This window comes from Notamacropus eugenii, chromosome 1 (assembly GCF_028372415.1).
Source record: "Notamacropus eugenii isolate mMacEug1 chromosome 1, mMacEug1.pri_v2, whole genome shotgun sequence".
Taxonomy (NCBI): Eukaryota; Metazoa; Chordata; class Mammalia; order Diprotodontia; family Macropodidae; genus Notamacropus; species Notamacropus eugenii.
The window spans coordinates 93802617-93820005 of NC_092872.1; positions in this window are offsets into that span (position 1 = coordinate 93802617).

Genomic DNA, 17389 nt, shown 5'->3' on the forward strand with positions numbered 1-17389 from the left:
CCAGAGTGAAAAACCTTCTTGAGTTAAGCTGAGAAGAGGAAAAAGTTCATACCCAAGTCCTCTATACACACCTGATTAATGTGTATTTGTTTTGCCCACATAATGATCATTTTATTAATAATCACTGTACCTAGTGGATCTTTGTGATGTCTCTAGACTGAATTTTTTAAAGGCACAGAATTCTTGTACATGAATGGAAACCTCAACAAGTCATTCCTCCTGACTCTAGATAGGACTATTCCTAAAACATCAAATACAGATGTATGACTTTCCTGGACTCCAAGAATCAGACCATCCTTCTGTCAGAAGGGAACTCAGAGATCGCCTTATATCTCATAAATGCAGAATGTAAAGAAGTCAACCCAACCTCACCACTTTGCAGAGCAGAGAGAGGCATATGCGTTTAGTACGTTGTTTATATTTTTAGACTTTTTAAATTTATTTATCAGTTTTGCTAATTCTTTTCTTTTTCTTTAAAAATGTTCATTTTGAGGCAGAGCCTAGATGGTGGAGAAAAGGCAACCACTCACCTGAGCTCCCCCATGCTCTTCCCAAAATTCCTCTGAACACCTTTAAATAATGCCATAAGATAGTTCCTGGAGTGGCAGAACTTACAAAATTATAGGGCTAAATAATTTTCCAGCCAAAGGCAACTTAGAAGGTTGCAAAAAAAGGTCTGTTACACTGGGGTGAGATTGGAGCACAATCCAGTGCAGGCTGTGTCACCGCAGAAAGGATTCCAGCAAAACTGAAGCAGGCCTTGGGAGCCACAGAATGGGCAGCAGCAACAGCTGCTTCTAGAGCTCTCAGGCTACAGACTGTGAAGAGGTTGAACAATTGATTAGAAGGAGATTACAAGGGTCTATTTGCTGGTACTGAGGGAGGGACCCTGTTGCTTTGCCCATACTCAGACCTAGGTCATACCCCTGAGTGATAGTCAAGGGCAAGGAGAAGCACTAGCACACCAGAGCTTGTGGGCCACAGTGGAACAGGGACCCTCATCACAGTTCTAGAGCAGAAAAGAGTACTTGTGGTACTCACAGAGCAGAGCACAGGTTAAGAAAGTAGTAAATTCCTCTCTTTAGATCATACTTTCTTGGAAAAACCAAAAGCTTACAGATCCCTAGAAGTATCTCTTGAAAACAGCTGCACAAAAACCCTGAAGCTTAGAACAGTGAACCCTCCTACCTGGGATCAAAGTTCCACTTTAACAAAAAGTTGAAAGTCAAGAGAAAGACTGGAAAAATGACCAAACAATGTAATAAAAATAATCTGACCATACAAAGTTAGTATGGGGACAAGGAAGATCAAAACATATAGGAGAAGATAACAAAGTCAAAGTCCTACATCCAAAGCCTCCAAGAAAAAAATATGAATTGGACCCAGTCCATGGAAGGGCTCAAAAAGGATTGCGAAAATCAAGTAATGAAGGCTGAGGAAAAACTGGGAAGAGAAATTAGAGTGATGCAAGAAAACCATGAAGAAAGAGTCAATAACTTGGCAAAAGAGAGACAAAAAAATGCTTTAAAAAAAAAGACCAGGTCAAATGATAAAATAGGTGCACACACACACACACACACACACACACACACACACACACGGAGAAGAATGCACTGAAAAGCAGAATTGGCCAAATGGAAAAGAGACACAAAAACTCACGGAAGAGAAAACATTCCTTAAAAAGAAAAATTGGCCAAATGGAAAAGGAGGTCCAAAAGTTCACTGAAGAAAATAATTCCTTAAAGATTAGAGCAAATGGAAGCTAATGACTTTATGAGAAATAAAAAAAGCAATAAAATAATACTTGAAGAATGAAAAAAAATAGAAGACAATGTGAAATGTCTCATTGAAAAAGATAACTGACCTAGAAAATAGATCTAGGAAAGATAATTTAAAAAATTATTGGACTAACTGAAACTCATGATAAAAAAAAAGATCCTAGATATCATCTTTCAAGAAATGATCAAGTAAAACTTTCCTGATATTCTAGAACCACAGGGTAAAATACAAATTGAAAGAATCCTCTTAAAAGAGATCCCAAAATGAAAACTCCCAGAGTATTACAGCCAAGTTCCAAACTTCACAGGTCAAGGAGGAAATATTGTAAGTAGTCAGAAAAAAACAATGCAAACATACATCATGGAGCCACAGTCAAGATAACACAACATTTAGTAACTTCTACATTAAAGGATCAGAGGGTTTGAAATATGATATTCTGGAGGGCAGTGGAGTTAGGATTACAACTAAGAATCACCTACTCAACATAACTGAGCATAAACCTTCAGAGAGGGAAGGATATTCAATGAAAAAGAAGGCTTTCAAGCATTCTTTATGAAAAGAACAGAGTTGAATAGAAAATTTGACTTACAAATATAAGACTTAAAAGAAGAATAAAAAGTAAACAGGAAAGAAAAATCTTAAGGGAATTTATAATCTTAAACTCTTTACATTCTTACTTGGAAATTCCTACTTACATTACTACTTGTAACTCTTAAGAACTTTCTTATTATTAGGGTAGTTTGAAGGAGTATATGTAGACAGAGGGCACAGGTGTTAGTTGAGTATGAAGGGAAGTTATCTAAAACAATGAAATGAAGGGGTAAGAGAATGCATGGGGAGAAAGGGAAAGGTAGAATGGGACAAATTATCTTACATAAAAGAGACAAGAAAAAACTTCTATAGTGGAGGGGAAGATGGGGGAGAGGAGAGTGAGGCTCAAAGAGGGAAAAACATACATACTCAATAGAGTATAGAAATCCTCACAGGAAAGTAGCAAGAGAAAGGGATCATAGAAGAGGGGAAAGATAGAAGGGAGGGCAGATTGGGAGAGGCAGTTGTCATAAACAAAACACTTTTGGGGAAGGATAGGACAGGGGGAGAATAGGAGAATGAGAATAGAATAGAGAGGGAAATAGGATGGAGGGAAAACAGTAAGCAATTGTAACTGAAAAATGTTTGAAGCAAATTTTTCTGAAAGAGCACATTTACAAACATTGAGAACTAAGTCAAATTTATAAAAAAAAAAAAAAACATTCTCCAGTTGATAAATGATCAAACGATATGAACAGTTTTCAGATGAAAGAACCAAAGCTATATATAGCCACATGAAAAAATGCTCTAACTCACTACTGATAGAAGAAATACAAATTAAAACAATTCTGAGGTAAGCCCTCACACCTATTAGATTGGCTAATAGGACAGAAAAGGAAAATGACAAATGTTGGAAGGGCTGTAGGAGAAAGAGACATTAATGCATTGCTAGTGGAGTTGTGAACTGATTCAATCATTCCATAGAGCAGTTTGGAACTATGCTCAAAGGGCTATAAAACCATGCATACCCATTGAGCTAGCAATACCACTACTAGGTCTCCATAAAAAAAAGATAAAAAACAAAAGGAAAAAAGGACCTATTTGTGCAAAAATATTTTTAGCAGCTTTTTTCTGGTCGCAAAGAATTGGAAATTGAGGGGAATGTCCATCAACTGGGGAATGGCTGAAGAAACTGGTATGTGGTAGTAATAGAATATTATCGTGCTATAAGAAGTCATGAGAAAATTGCTCTCAAAAAAACCTAGAAAGTCTTACAGAGGAGTTGATGCAAGTAACATGTACTGTGTACAAACAGCAGTATTGTAAGATGATCAACTGTGAATGACTTAGCTATTCTCAGCAACACAATGATCCAAGACAATTCTGAAGGACTTATGTTGAAAAATGCTGTCCGTTGAACTGATGGTGTCTGAATACTGATTGAAGCATATATTTTAAACTTTATTTTTCTTGAGGTTTTTTGTCTATGTTTTATTTCACAACATGACTAATATGGAAATATGCTTTGCATGACTACACATGTATAACCTATATTAAATTGTTTACTTTTTCAATGGAGGGAGGAGGAAGGAAGAGAGAGAAGCTGGAATTTAAAGTTTTATTAAATGAATGTTAAAATTTTTTACACATAATTGAGGAAAAATAAAAAAAAATTTAGAAATAAAAAAATATTTGTTTTATTGGATGACTCTCTGGGAGGGAGGAAGAAAAGGATACTGGGAGACCTGTTGGTGATGTAATAAACCAAAGATCTCCACAAAAAATTATTTTTAAATAATGTACTCCTCTTCCTCCTCATCCTCATCCTCCTTCTCTCTCTCCTCCTCCTCTACCTCCTTCTCCTCTTTCTTCTTCTCTTCCTCTTCCTCACCATCACCACCATCATCTTCATCCTCCTCCTCCTGCTTCTGCTGCTTCTACCCCAGTCCCTTGGAGTAGACCATCCTGGTGCCTCTTTTGTGAAGTGGTGACTTAGGAGACCCCAGGCCTGGCCATGGCAGATGGAAAGCCAAAGGAAGGAGTCAATATAATGACCACATTAATTTGAAAGTGGCAGGGCAAGATGGTTCAGTGGTGCAATTTAAGATTAAGAGGCACACACCACATAGTAAATTAATGAAAGCCTATTGTAAATGACAGGGTTTGTCAATGAGGCAGATCAGATTCTGATTTGATGGGCAACCAATCAATGAAACAGACACATCTGCACAGTTGGAAATGGGGGATGAAGACACATTTGATGTAGTCCAGCAGCAGAAAGGAGGTTCTTACTAAAAAGAAAATCTACAACTGTACTCCAGAACTGTGCTCCCAAGGAAAACAATATAATCACAATTAGAAAACCAAGATTTGGTTCATCTGTATCCTGACTACTGCAGTATAGCTTTCTCCCTTCTTTGATTCCCTTCCCCATTCCTGTATTGTACATTGTGTGTTTGTCCTTCGTTTTTGAAGAAGACCATGACATCAGAGAAATGATTATGTGACTTGCACTTGACTTTGTTTAGAGTGAGGGAGGGCTGTTCAAGGTCACCAACCTCAGTTTCTCCTCCTGAGTCATCTGGGGGAGATGGGGAGAAAATCTGAAATCCAAAATTTTGTGGAAGTGAATGTTGAAAACTAAAAATGAATAAATTTATATGGAAAAAAAACTTTTCATAGTAGTAAGACATTTTAACTCCTAACACGGCAAGGGTCAATAAATGCAACCTACATTGAATATATGTATATACATATATGTATGTATATGTGTGTGTGTGTGTACATATGCATGTACTTGGCTTCATTTTTTTCTTGGAAAAAAAAAGCCCAGGTTAAATACTGTTTACTTTCTCATTTTCGTGTGTGTGTGTGTATGTGTGTGTGTGTGTGTGTGTGTGTGTGTGTGTGCAGGCTACAGCAGCATGCCCTTGGTATGCCAGTAAGTTTCTGAGGCAGGATTTACATTCATCATCCTAACTTTAGAACCTTGGCTCTACCCAATGTGCCACCTACATGCCCTAGAATTAAAGGTGAGAAGTTTTTGTTGCTCCTGCACCATATAGACAGCAGCTTCCTCTGCCAACGTGCAGCTTAAAATCAGAGGAGCTGCATCATCGCTTGTGTAACCGTGGCTGAGAGACAGTCGTTCTGAACTTCAGGTTGTTCACCCAATTGATGGAGATCATAAAATACTTACTCTTCTTACCTTACAAGATTATTGTGAAATTCAAATGAGAGACCACTAGGTGGTGCAATGGATAGAGCACCAGCCCTAGAGTCAGTCTAAACTGAGTTCAAATCCACCCTCAGACACATACTAGCTGTGTGACCCTGGGCAAGTCATTTAACCCTTATTGCTACAAAAAATCAAATGAAAAAATGGATGTAAAAGTGCCTTTTAAACTATAACAAATGTAGAAGTAATGGTGTGGATAACAATCTTAATGATGACAATGATGTTAATTTTTGTAGGGCAGACTCTAACTGAAAAGTTCAGAGTTTGCACTTAGAGGATTAAATCCTGCTTTTGCTGCCAGTGTGACTTTGGGTAAATTGTTTAATTTCTCTGGGCCTCATAGGCAAGATTAGAATCTAGGTCTCATTTGATTCCAGGTCCAGTACTCTTTCCACTGTGCAACTCTAGACACAGAATTTTTAATCAAAAGACCTGAGTTCAAATCCCAGCTGTACCACTTATTACTGCATGACATTGACAAAGTCTTTTCCTCTGTAAAATGAGGAGAGTGGACTACATGATCTCTGTATGGTGCTTCTATCCCATGACTATATCATTTATTAGAATAATATAATAATAATAATAGTGTTATTATTATTACAAAGACATGAAGTTCAGCATGAATTTATGAGGTTGCCTATCAAATTAAAAACAGAAGCCACCTGTTTCATGTCCCAAAATATCTCTCACCTGTCTGCCATGGTGCTAGAAATTCCATTAGAGTTGTTTATTTGGGTATGGATTTGTCCTCAGGGATGCTGAGGGTATTAAAATGCAATACCTCCCTTGAGTAACACATTAAACCATAAACAGTTTGCCTGGATCATTTTGTCATATAATCATATAACTTCTAGACAAAAGAACCCCAAAGCAATTAGATATTAGACCAGTTTGGCCTTTTTTGAGGGGGGAAATGAAAAATCAAATCAAAGGCAAAGAATATTATTAAAGAGGTCAGCTTATATTTACTGGGGTGCCACATACAAGCCTGGAAAGAGCAGCAGGGTGTCACTGGGTACACTTCAGGAGCTAGTAGTGGTAAGAGATGGGGCAAGTGAGATGGGGGAGAAGACCAGCATAAGACTATTCTTTGTATCCCATTCAGCCACCTACCCTGGATATCTTGTCATCTCAGCTGCTGATGCCTCCTTTTTTCCCATCTGGAACAGCAACTTTCTGATCAGACATCCTGAGCCTATGCCCCACTACCCTGGGAGGAACGAGTCTATTCTGTTTTGAAGCCCTGTTCTGGGGTGAGCTGAAGTGTCCCAATTTGTAAGTGCAAGCACCTAATTTACCATACCGAGTTGATCCCAGATCATGCTATATTTCTCATCCAGGTATCTACCCTGGTGTCTTGTCATTTGCCTTGCCACATCCTTTTCTTTCTCTTACCCCACCCTACCCCACCTCCTGCCCCACAATTTCTGCCTTAGAACAGAAATTCTATCACTGCCATTGCTTCCAGAAAGAACATGACAAGTGACTGCCCTATGGACCCATTCACCACCTTGTGACTCTCTAGACTTCAATCCCCTTTCCTTCTCCTATAAGTGTTGTCTCTCCAATTAGAATGTGAGTTCACTGAAGGCAGGGATTGTTTCATTTTTGAATATGTGTCCTTGGCACTTAGCAACCCAGTTCCTGGCATACAGCAGGTACTTAACAAATGCTTCTCTTCTTCTTTCTTCCTCCCTTTCTTTTTCATCCTCTCTCTCTATTTTCCCTTTTTCTTCCCTTTTCATCCATTTCTCTTCCTTTCTATCTTTCCATTCTTTTATTTTTCATTCTCTTTCTTCTATAAAATGGAGATCAGTATGGACAGTAGCAATGAAGTTGGCATATGCTGACTGTTCCCCTCCCTCTCCTCATCTTATGGTCAACTTACCCCTGACCCTTCTCCCCAGAGACCTTCCGTTACCTTCCCTTTCCCTGTCCCTGAAATTGTTATTTGAGAGCAAAGACAAACTTCCTTCTTTGCAATTTCACATCAGGCTGCCTTTACTGACAGCACCTAATGATTCTTTCATTGGGACAGTCAATGGGAATGGTATTTTTGAAAAAAAAAGAGCACAGCAGTCAACCTCTATTTGGGGTTAGCACTGATAAGGCTAATTTGCTTATAAATCACACCTGGTGACCTGTTCCTTTATTTAGGCCAAGAGGGGATTGGTACCAAAGCTAATTACCTTTTCCACTCGACTCTTATTAGGGAGGGCTCTTAAATCACTACTCCCCCATCAATAGCAATTCTGTTTTCCTGAACTCTGCTTCGAAGGGATATGCTGAAGTCAGCCAGTCTGAGAGAACAGAAGAGAAGGCTATGAAAATGAGAAGTCACTTTAGCATGGCACTCACCTTTCATCCCTATCTCTGCATTCAATGTTCTCCAATCAGCTCTTTAAAGTGCTGGGACTGAGAGAGGTGAGTGGGAGAGAATTGGAAAACACAAGTACAGGCAAGCACACAGATATGAGATGTATCTTCTTGTGCTAAGTTTCTAAGAATTTTTGCAAGAAACTCCCACACTCTGTTTGCCATGCTCAGCCTGCCCACTAGTCATCCTGAGGTTGATATTAATCCCATTATTTTTAGGCTTATAGCATAACAAGACCAGGGTATTTCTTGTCTGGTGATTGACACGTGTGTCAAGCAACATTTGTTTTTGAGCTTTTGAAGGGTGGCTCAGCTGCTGAATTCCTTTAGGTCTAAACTGTGGAGAGAACTTCTGCTCTTATCACTACAAGCTGAGTGAGTGTTGGGAGCTTCCACCTGCATTGACTGATTTAATTAATACCTCTGTGTCCCTTGGTTATCTACCTGCCACCTTCACGTCTGTTGTCATTTATTCATTATTAAATCTGCTTGGTGAAACGCCTGTTGGTTAGACATGCCAGTTCTGAAGCTTCTGCCAGACACCCGTTCCCTAAGATCTTAAGAAAAAGAACTTGAAAAAAAGTCACGAGAATCTTTTGATTTCTGAGGCCATGAAAACCTTCACATCTGATCCAAGGATTGTTGGTGACAGATGAGTCTGTGCTGCACTATCTCAGATCTGGTGATTTTTTTGTAAGCTGAATTCTAGATTTGAAACAATTTTCTGGTATAATGTTTTTAATTTCAACTATAAATGATCCTTTAAAAAACACAAGTGATAGTCAAAGGGCTATGTATGAGACATTCAACTCAATTAAAAAGCCGATCAAATCCAGAGGATCTAGATTCTTCATTGACCTAGAAAAAGGGTCAGCAAACTCTGGCTAAGTGAGTGGGTATGCTGCCTATTTTTATACCATCTCCAGCTAAGAATGGTTTTTCTGTTATACAAACAGGGAATAGTATGGATCCATGACCAGAGTTTGCTGACCCATGACTTAGAAGAAAGAATATAACTGACTTACTTATTGTCAGTGCCATAACTAGGAATTCTGATGCTTGGGGAAAATTCAGTTGGGTGAGGAGTTGTCCAACCCATGATTAAAATAGACAAGAGACAATAGTCTTAGGAATTGAGAAGTCTAAAAAAACCCCAGCAGACTAAAGAGTTTGAAGGGCACAGGAGATGAATTAAAGAAGATAATAAGTCACATGGTAGAATTATTGGAAAGGAAGGTAAGTGTCCTGGCTGTCCATAGACAAGAGGAAAAGGGGATCTTGACAGAATAAAGTGAATTTTAGAGCAGATGAAGTGGCTACTTAGTTATATACTTAGTGGGAGAGTCTGACAGTGGCAGTGGGGAGTAGGAAGTATGCCAATTCCTCCTCCTGGTCCTAAGCATCAGAGGATGTGAGAAAAGGAACTTGGAATGAGTACCAAGGGTTGTGGTGTCTGTAGGTGAAATTCAGGTTTCAGAGAGCACCAGAAAACCAAAAGAGGTGAGAAGAGGTACAGAACGAAGAGAAGTGGATTTTTTGGTTGTTTTTTGGTTATTGGGGTTTTGGGGGGGGATAATAATAGAGGAGGTTCAAGAAGCCCCAGGAAAAAAATGGAAGAAAGAGAAGAATATGGCTGGGCAAGGACAGTATTGTGTTTACTATAAAGAGAGGGACAGGCCAGTACATGCTACATTCATTGCTTATCTCTCTACTGATTGCAGATATCATGGTATAGGTCCCAAGGCCAGGGGCCAGTGATAAGTTCTGGATGAGAAGCACAATAACCATGGGAAAGTAGGGCATATCAGACTAAATGTCATTATCCAAGTGGGAAGGAGGTTTATCCTTTGGGGAGAGGAAGTACATCCCCCCCTTCTCTATTTTGACAACTGGGACAAAGCCCTGACAGCCCCTTACTACTTCTGGCTTTGGTTACTGCCAGAAGGATTGTAATGTCTACAGTTCTGTTTCCTATAGTATTGGCTTCCACAACAGTATTAGCCTCTTTTCAAGTGTCACACCAACAGACTCTGACCTTTCTGGGTATACCCCTTATCTGCAGATATGCCCCTTCCCATTACAATGGACTTGTCTTACATCCCATGTAATCAAGGTCTCTCTGTTAATCCCTCAGAGTGACAGTTAATTTGACAAATGAATGCCTCCATGTGGCATAGAGTTATCTCTGGGTTCTCAAAGGCTACATCAGTAAAACACAAATTCTAGAAAATCCCAAGCTAGAAAATCTTTGAGAATGAGTTCCCATGTTGGACTATTCATCATTCAAAGACCAGTCTCATCTCCAAAAGATTGACCACTAGAAGATGATTTTCTTTTGACCACAGATACTCTTGAAACTGTCTAATAAGGCATGGGGTGATGGTAATCTATTTTAGAGAAGTAGCAGTACGTATGCAAATGAAAGTCTGTATCTTATAAAGTATTAAAATGTTAGTCATCAAATGTCACCATACTGGATAATAACCATAGTTAACTGAGTGCCAGGCACTTTATAAGTATTATCTAATTTGATCCTCACAACAACTCTAGGAAGCAGGTACTATTGTTATCTCCATCTTACAGATGAGGAAACTGAGGCAAACAGTTAAGTGACTTGCCTGGGGTCTCACAACTAAGAGTATGAGGTCAATTTCCACTATACCACCTAGCTGCCCTAGGATAGGGATTGCCATATTCAGGCACTCTTTTCCAGTATCATCCATACCTAGTGAGGTTATCAGATTTTATTTTGCACTTGACAGCACTTAAGTACTATTCTGGAAAGTAGGATAATAAGGCAATACGCTATGTGGCTTTCTGGAGGAAGGAATTCTCTTCCAGAGATGTTCCTTGCCATGAAAAGAAATGGAATTAGCATAGCATCACTTTGTCTTTCTCATGCTCTTCTCCCCCAACACCTTTAGCCAAAGGGATTAGGAATAAAGATCTCCACAAGTTTGGATCAATTGAGATTCATATTTTGAGGTGTAGACTCATAATTTTATCCCTGTAGAAAACTCATATTGTAGAAATTCCCTCCACCGATGCAGAGAAACAACTTGTCTATAACTTGTATGGTCTTAGAGAGTTGCCTGGAAGTTGCTAAGAGATTGAATGACTTATTTATGGTCATATGGCTAGTAAGTGTCATAGGTAGTACTTGAACTTACATATCCTTAACTTCAGAGCAAGACTTCTATCTACTATGTTGCTTATGAAAATTAAGGGGCAATGAATTATCATTGTAATTATATATTAATTATATAATAATAATGACGTAAACATTTATTTAATGCTTTAAGGTTTACCAAGTACTTTACAAATATTACATCATTTTATCATAGCAATCAGCATTTATTAAACATTTGCTATGTGCCAGGAACTAGAAATGTAAGTATAAGCAAAAAAAAAAAAAGACAGCCCATATTCTCAAGGAATTCTAACATTCTAATGGGGGAAACACACAAAGGAACTGAAAAGCAAGGGTTGCTGGGGAGCTGGGGAATGAGGAATGTTGTTGAAGTCAGAAGGTCAAAATCAATGCCAGAAAGGGAATGCCAAACCCCTTCCTAGATGAGACTGTGGAAGAGTTCATCAGTGAGAAAGCATGAGTGAGGGATGTTTCAGGGTCAGAAGCTTTACCCAAGTTACTTGATTTCAAAGATCACAAACACAAGACGAGGAAGTCATGGCTAAATGATAAAGCCACATGGGCAACGCCAGCGAGACTTTTTCTCTAGCATGAGATACTTGGAGGGTGACAACAGATTCATCCCAAGGTACACTTCCACCCTCTTGCATTGTCCTTTCCCTACAAGTGACAGAGACCCTGCACCAGAATGTAGTTCTTACTTACTTTTTTTTGGCTAAGAAAACTCTGTGTCCTAGAGCATGCTTCCTTCCCCAAGTGGCTATACTAACAACCTGCTTGCCCACATGCCCACCTCCCTCCCAGTCCTGTAGAAGTCTTAGATGTCCCAAGCAAATTTCCTCTCATCCCACTCAGGTCTAACCCCTAAGTGAGTCCCTTTCCCTCTAAGTTCTTTCCCTTTCCTTGTCTGATTCATATGCAAAATTTGTTAGATTAATTCTGCTAGGTTCATCTGAAAAAATGATGAGATAGGGGTCTTAGTAGACTGCAATCTTAATATGAGTCAGGTGTATGACATAGCAGCCAATAAAGTTATTGCAATGTAGGACTTCATCAAGAGAGGAGGCATAATGTTCAGAAGCAGGGAGGGGACAGTACTGTTATCCTCTGTCCTGGTAAAACCAGTCTGGAGGACTATATTCAGTTCCAGGTGCTACATTTCCCACATCTCCAACATTTATCATTTTTCTATTTTGTTATATTAGGCAATCTGATAAGTTTGATGTGTTGTTTTAATTTGCATTTCTCTAATCAATAGTGATTTAGGGCATTTTTTCATATGACTATAGATAGCTTTAATTTCTTCATCTGAAAACTGCCTGTTCATGTCCCTTAACCATTTATTAATTGGGGAAAGATTTGTATTCTTATAAATTTGACTCAGTTCTCTATATATTTTAGAAATGAGGCCTTTATCAGAGACATTGGCTATAAGAATTGTTTCCCAGCTTTCTGCTTCCCTTCTAATCTTGGTTCCATTGGTTTTATTTGTGCAAAACCTTTTTAATTTAATGTAATCAGAATTATCCATTTTGTGTTTCACAGTACTCTCTATGTCTGGTTTATTCATAAATTCTTCCCTTCTCCATAGATCTGACAGTTAAATTATTCCCTGCTCTCCTAATTTGCTTCTAAGATCACCCTTTATGTCTAAATTATGTACCCATTTTGACCTTATCTTGGTATACAGTGTAAGATGTTGATTTATGCCTATTTTTTGCCATATTCCAGTCTTTCCAGTTTTTTGTCAAATAGTGAGTTCTTATCCCAGAAGCTGGAGTCTTTGTGCTTATCAAACATTGACTATAGTGTCCTTTCCCTACATCTTTCCAGTATTCTTATCCCCACCCCCACTCCCACCCCTAACACTGTACACTAGTGACACTGGACTCCTTACTGTTCCTCCAACAAGACACTCCATCTCCTGACTCCCAGCATTTTCACTAGCTGTCTCAGTCTGAAATGCTCTCCCTCCTCATATCTGCTTCCTGCCTTCCCTGGACTTCTTTAACTCCCAGGGAAATCCTACCTTCCTGACCCCTTTTTCTCCTCCCCCCCCCCACACACACACTCCTTACCCTCTCTCTATTGATCACTTCCAATTTATCTCCTATGTAGCTTGATTGTACATAATTATTCACATGTTTTCTTCCCCCATTAGATCATGAGCTCTGAGATCAAGGACTTGTGCTTTTCTTTGTATTCCAGCCCAGTGCTTGGTAATGGCTATGATATGGATTGGACTGGATGGCTTCTGAGGTCTCTTTCAACTTTGAGATTCTCTAAATCATTGTCATCATCTTTTCCAATTTTCCAATCTACCATTTAGTGTTATTACTACAGCATTGAAGAAGATATGGTCTGCTGGCTGGGGAATACTGCAGTGATGGGATGAACAGAACACTTGATAAGGAGTCATAAGACCTGAATTCTGATCCCAGCTCTGCCATTTACCAGCTTTACGCTTTGGGAAAGTCATTTCAGCTCTCTGAGACTCAATTTTCTCAGCTATGAAGTGGGGGTAATAATGCACTCTCTATCTACCTTCAATGGTTGTAAGACAATGTCTATTATTCACTTTCCAACTATAATGTACTTTTCAGACTGTAAAATGCAATCCAAGTTTCAGGCATTACTATTATTGTTATTTCCCATTAAAGTGATCAACATTTATAATGAAATTATTATATTTTTATCACTATCTTTTATTAAGAAAATGAATACTAGTTGTTATCTATTGCCTGGGTAATGTTCACCTATTCAATATAGTAGTATACAAACAATTCACATATTTTTGCTGCTTCCTCATCTTTATAATTGCTCATCAGAAGTCCACCATTACTGTGAAAACAATTAAAATGATCTTCACTTAGTGCTTGAAAGTACTCCTTTCATTAAAGCAATACAATCCATTCTGGTCTACTTAACATCTAAGGATTCTGAAATCCGCCATTTTTGTGTCTTCTTGGGGAAAACCTGTTTAAACATTCTTTGTTTTATAGATGTCTTAAATTGATGTCTGGCATTTTCTTTGCAAAGAGCTTTGAGATTTTGGAAGAACTGCAAATAAAATGCTACGGTGAGATTTTTCAAAAACTAGCCCATGTAGATGGGAAGGTTTGGACATAAAATTATGTTGTTCCTGAATCTCAAGAAACTACAGTCATATTTAATTAGAAATTTCGAGAAGCTTCAAGGTTGCTTAGGTTAGCAATTCTTCCACTCAGCCATCTGTGCATCCACCTGCCCCCTGACCACTGTAGTATACACACACATACACTCCTCTAAAACATGGAAATCCTTGGTTAACTAAAATACAGAAAGAATGGGGTTAATTGAATTTATTTTTTTAAAACAAGATTAAAAAAACATTTTTTGGAGGGAGATTGCAACTGTTGTTGGTGAAAAACTTTCTGAAAAGTAGGAAGCATGTATGCATGTATGCATGCATGCCATGGGGTTTCATGATACAATAGTAATGTTTTTTTTCTTCCTTAATATTTCCTGTATTTTCCTCCTTGGGAGTTCTTCTAGTTGTGTGCTGCACAATTTCCCAGATTAGAGTTTTGCCCAATACAGTTTTGTAGCAAGAAAATGCCTCCATATACAGGGAGTCTTGTTCCTGGTGTCTTTACTGATACATGACATTACAAATACATGGGATGGGTACACCTTCTGGAAGTGGGAAGCCAAGTCTACCAGGAAGAAATGAAGGAATTTTTAAAAGATAATTGAAGATCTTTCAGGCCCATAATTCTGGATTTGAAAGGTCACTATATGGGGCTACAGGAGTAAATTTAGAAAGTGTTCTATGTGTTTATTTACATGGAAGTTTAGGGAGAGTTGCTTACCATGTTTGTCTTTTAATGGGAGAACTAGCAGTGCCCTAAACAGTTGGAAAGTCTCCCCTTTTGGTCATCAGAACAATCCCTAGAGTTAGGTAGTATAAGTACAGTTTCCTCATTTTACAGATGATAAAACTAAGGTTCATAGAAATGACTTATTCAGGTAACAGAATCAGTAGGTAGCAGAATCAGAATTCAAACCCAGGTCTTCTGACTCCAAACTGCAAGTTTTTTGTCTCCTGAGGATAGTCCAGGTTGGATTCTGTGTTTGGAGAAGTCATAAATCTCTTCTGAATACATATGGCTCCTGAAAATACTTGATAACTTTAAAACAAATTGGCCTGGATTTGGAATATCAGCAGTCAGATTAAACTAAACCAACAAGCACCTTACCATATTCCTGTCTCAGGCACTGAAGGGGATCCAAAAGAAAATACGCGAAGTCCCTGCTCTTAAGGAACTTAGTGCAGGGTTGGGAAGACAAATCAGAAATGCATAAAAAGTTAAATAATAAGAGCTGAAAGATAGTTGCAGATTTTGATGGATCTATGATCTTGCCACTGTGGCCACAAGCAGAGGCAATATGGGTGAGAGCACTCATATGCCTTCTCATCCTTTTGACTCTTGGCAGTTGAAACCACTTGAAGAAACACTGAAAATATCTATGTGCCTGGGTTCAAATTCCAGCTCTTCAACTTGCTACCTTTGTGAATATGTAAAACTCACTTGTGAATATATAAAAAAAAAACCCTCTGTGCCTTGGTTTCCTCATCTGTAAAATGAGAGGGCTGGCCCATGGGCATGTTACTGAGTTCTAAAACCCCTTCTAATTCTAGATTAGTGATCTTTTGATCCTGTCCTATATTTGCCATAGGAAAGGAACATATTGAGAGTCTTCCTCTAGATTTGTCTAGACTTTGTATAGGTACCAAATGGAACTCATGACCAATGTCCATTGGTTATCCCTTGCCACTTTTTTTATTTCTTTAAATAGTGTTTTATTTTTTTCTCCAGTTACATGTCAAGAAAATTTTTAGCATTCATTTTTGCAACATTTTGATTTTCAAATTTTTCTCCCTCCCTTCTTCCCCTTCCCTCTTCTGAAAATGGTAGGCAGATTGATACAGTTTATACATATGCTATCATGTAAAAATATTTCCATATTAGTCACAGTTGTGAAAGAACAAAAGGGAAAAAACTACAGGAAAAAATAAAGTGAGTGAAAAAATATGCTTCAATCTGCGTTCAGAGTCCATCAGTTCTTTATCTGGATTTGGATTGCCCTTTACTTGATGAGCCTTTGTACTTGTCTTGGATCATTGTGTTGCTCAGAAAAGCTGAGTCATTCATAGCTGATCATCACACAACATTGCCGATACTGTGTACAATGTTTTTCTGGTTCTGCTCATTTCATCTCGTATCAGTTCATAAAAGTCTTTCCAGGTTTTTTCTGAAACTGCCTGTTCATGATTTCTTATTGCACAACAGTATTTCATTATATTCATATACCACAGTTTGCTTGGTCCTTTCAGAATTGATGGGTGTTCCCTCAATTTCCAATATTTTGACACCACAATGAGAGCTGCTATAAATATTTTTGTACATGTAGATCCTTTTCCCTTTTTTATGATCTCTTTGGGGTAGAGACTTAGTAGTAGGCTATACTACTTTAAAAAAATAATTTTATACTCCTCTTACGATATTCCTTCATGCTTCTACTTATATGCAACTCCTTATTCATAAACCTATAATTTTGCTATAAACTTGATCTTGCCCACAATGCACCTCTTCATTGTCCTGCAGGTGATACTCAACTTCAAATTCTTCAAAGACTATGGAAGGCCTTGGCCCACAAACTGGGATGTGCTAGTAAATGTTTAACAGCTAACTATAAAAAAAACCATGTGGTATATTTTAAGTTTAATCTGTTATGTTAACATTTTCTCCATCGCGTTCTTTAGTCTAGAAAATCAACAGAATACTAAACCAAGTCCAGATCTGTAGCACTCACTGATTTATTTATTATTTTCAGTTTGAAAAATCTAACAATCATCTCTCCAGTATTATACAAGTTGACTCCAGCATGCCCCTGCCATGACCACACAACATTATTCAAAAAATGTTGGTGTGTCAAAGATGGGTCTTTACTTAAAGGAAAAGATTGGGATCATTAAAAGAAGTAAATAACTTCCTAAAGGGCATCCAGCCCACTCCTCCTTTTCAGTTCTGGACTCTGTTCATTGTCCATCAACATGTCTGTCCAAGATTTAGCCACTGACTAATAATCCTGCTTGGTAAGTTTTACAATGATGTGCAGACTTAGAGATGTAAGGGACCTTAGAGGTCATCTATCCATTCACGTCAAATTCAAATAAACGTAGCCACTAAACCATGAGTAAAGATCCCTGCTGAGGGCATATTGACTGAGAAAACCACATATTAATATTATCCATGTTCTATTGAATCTTA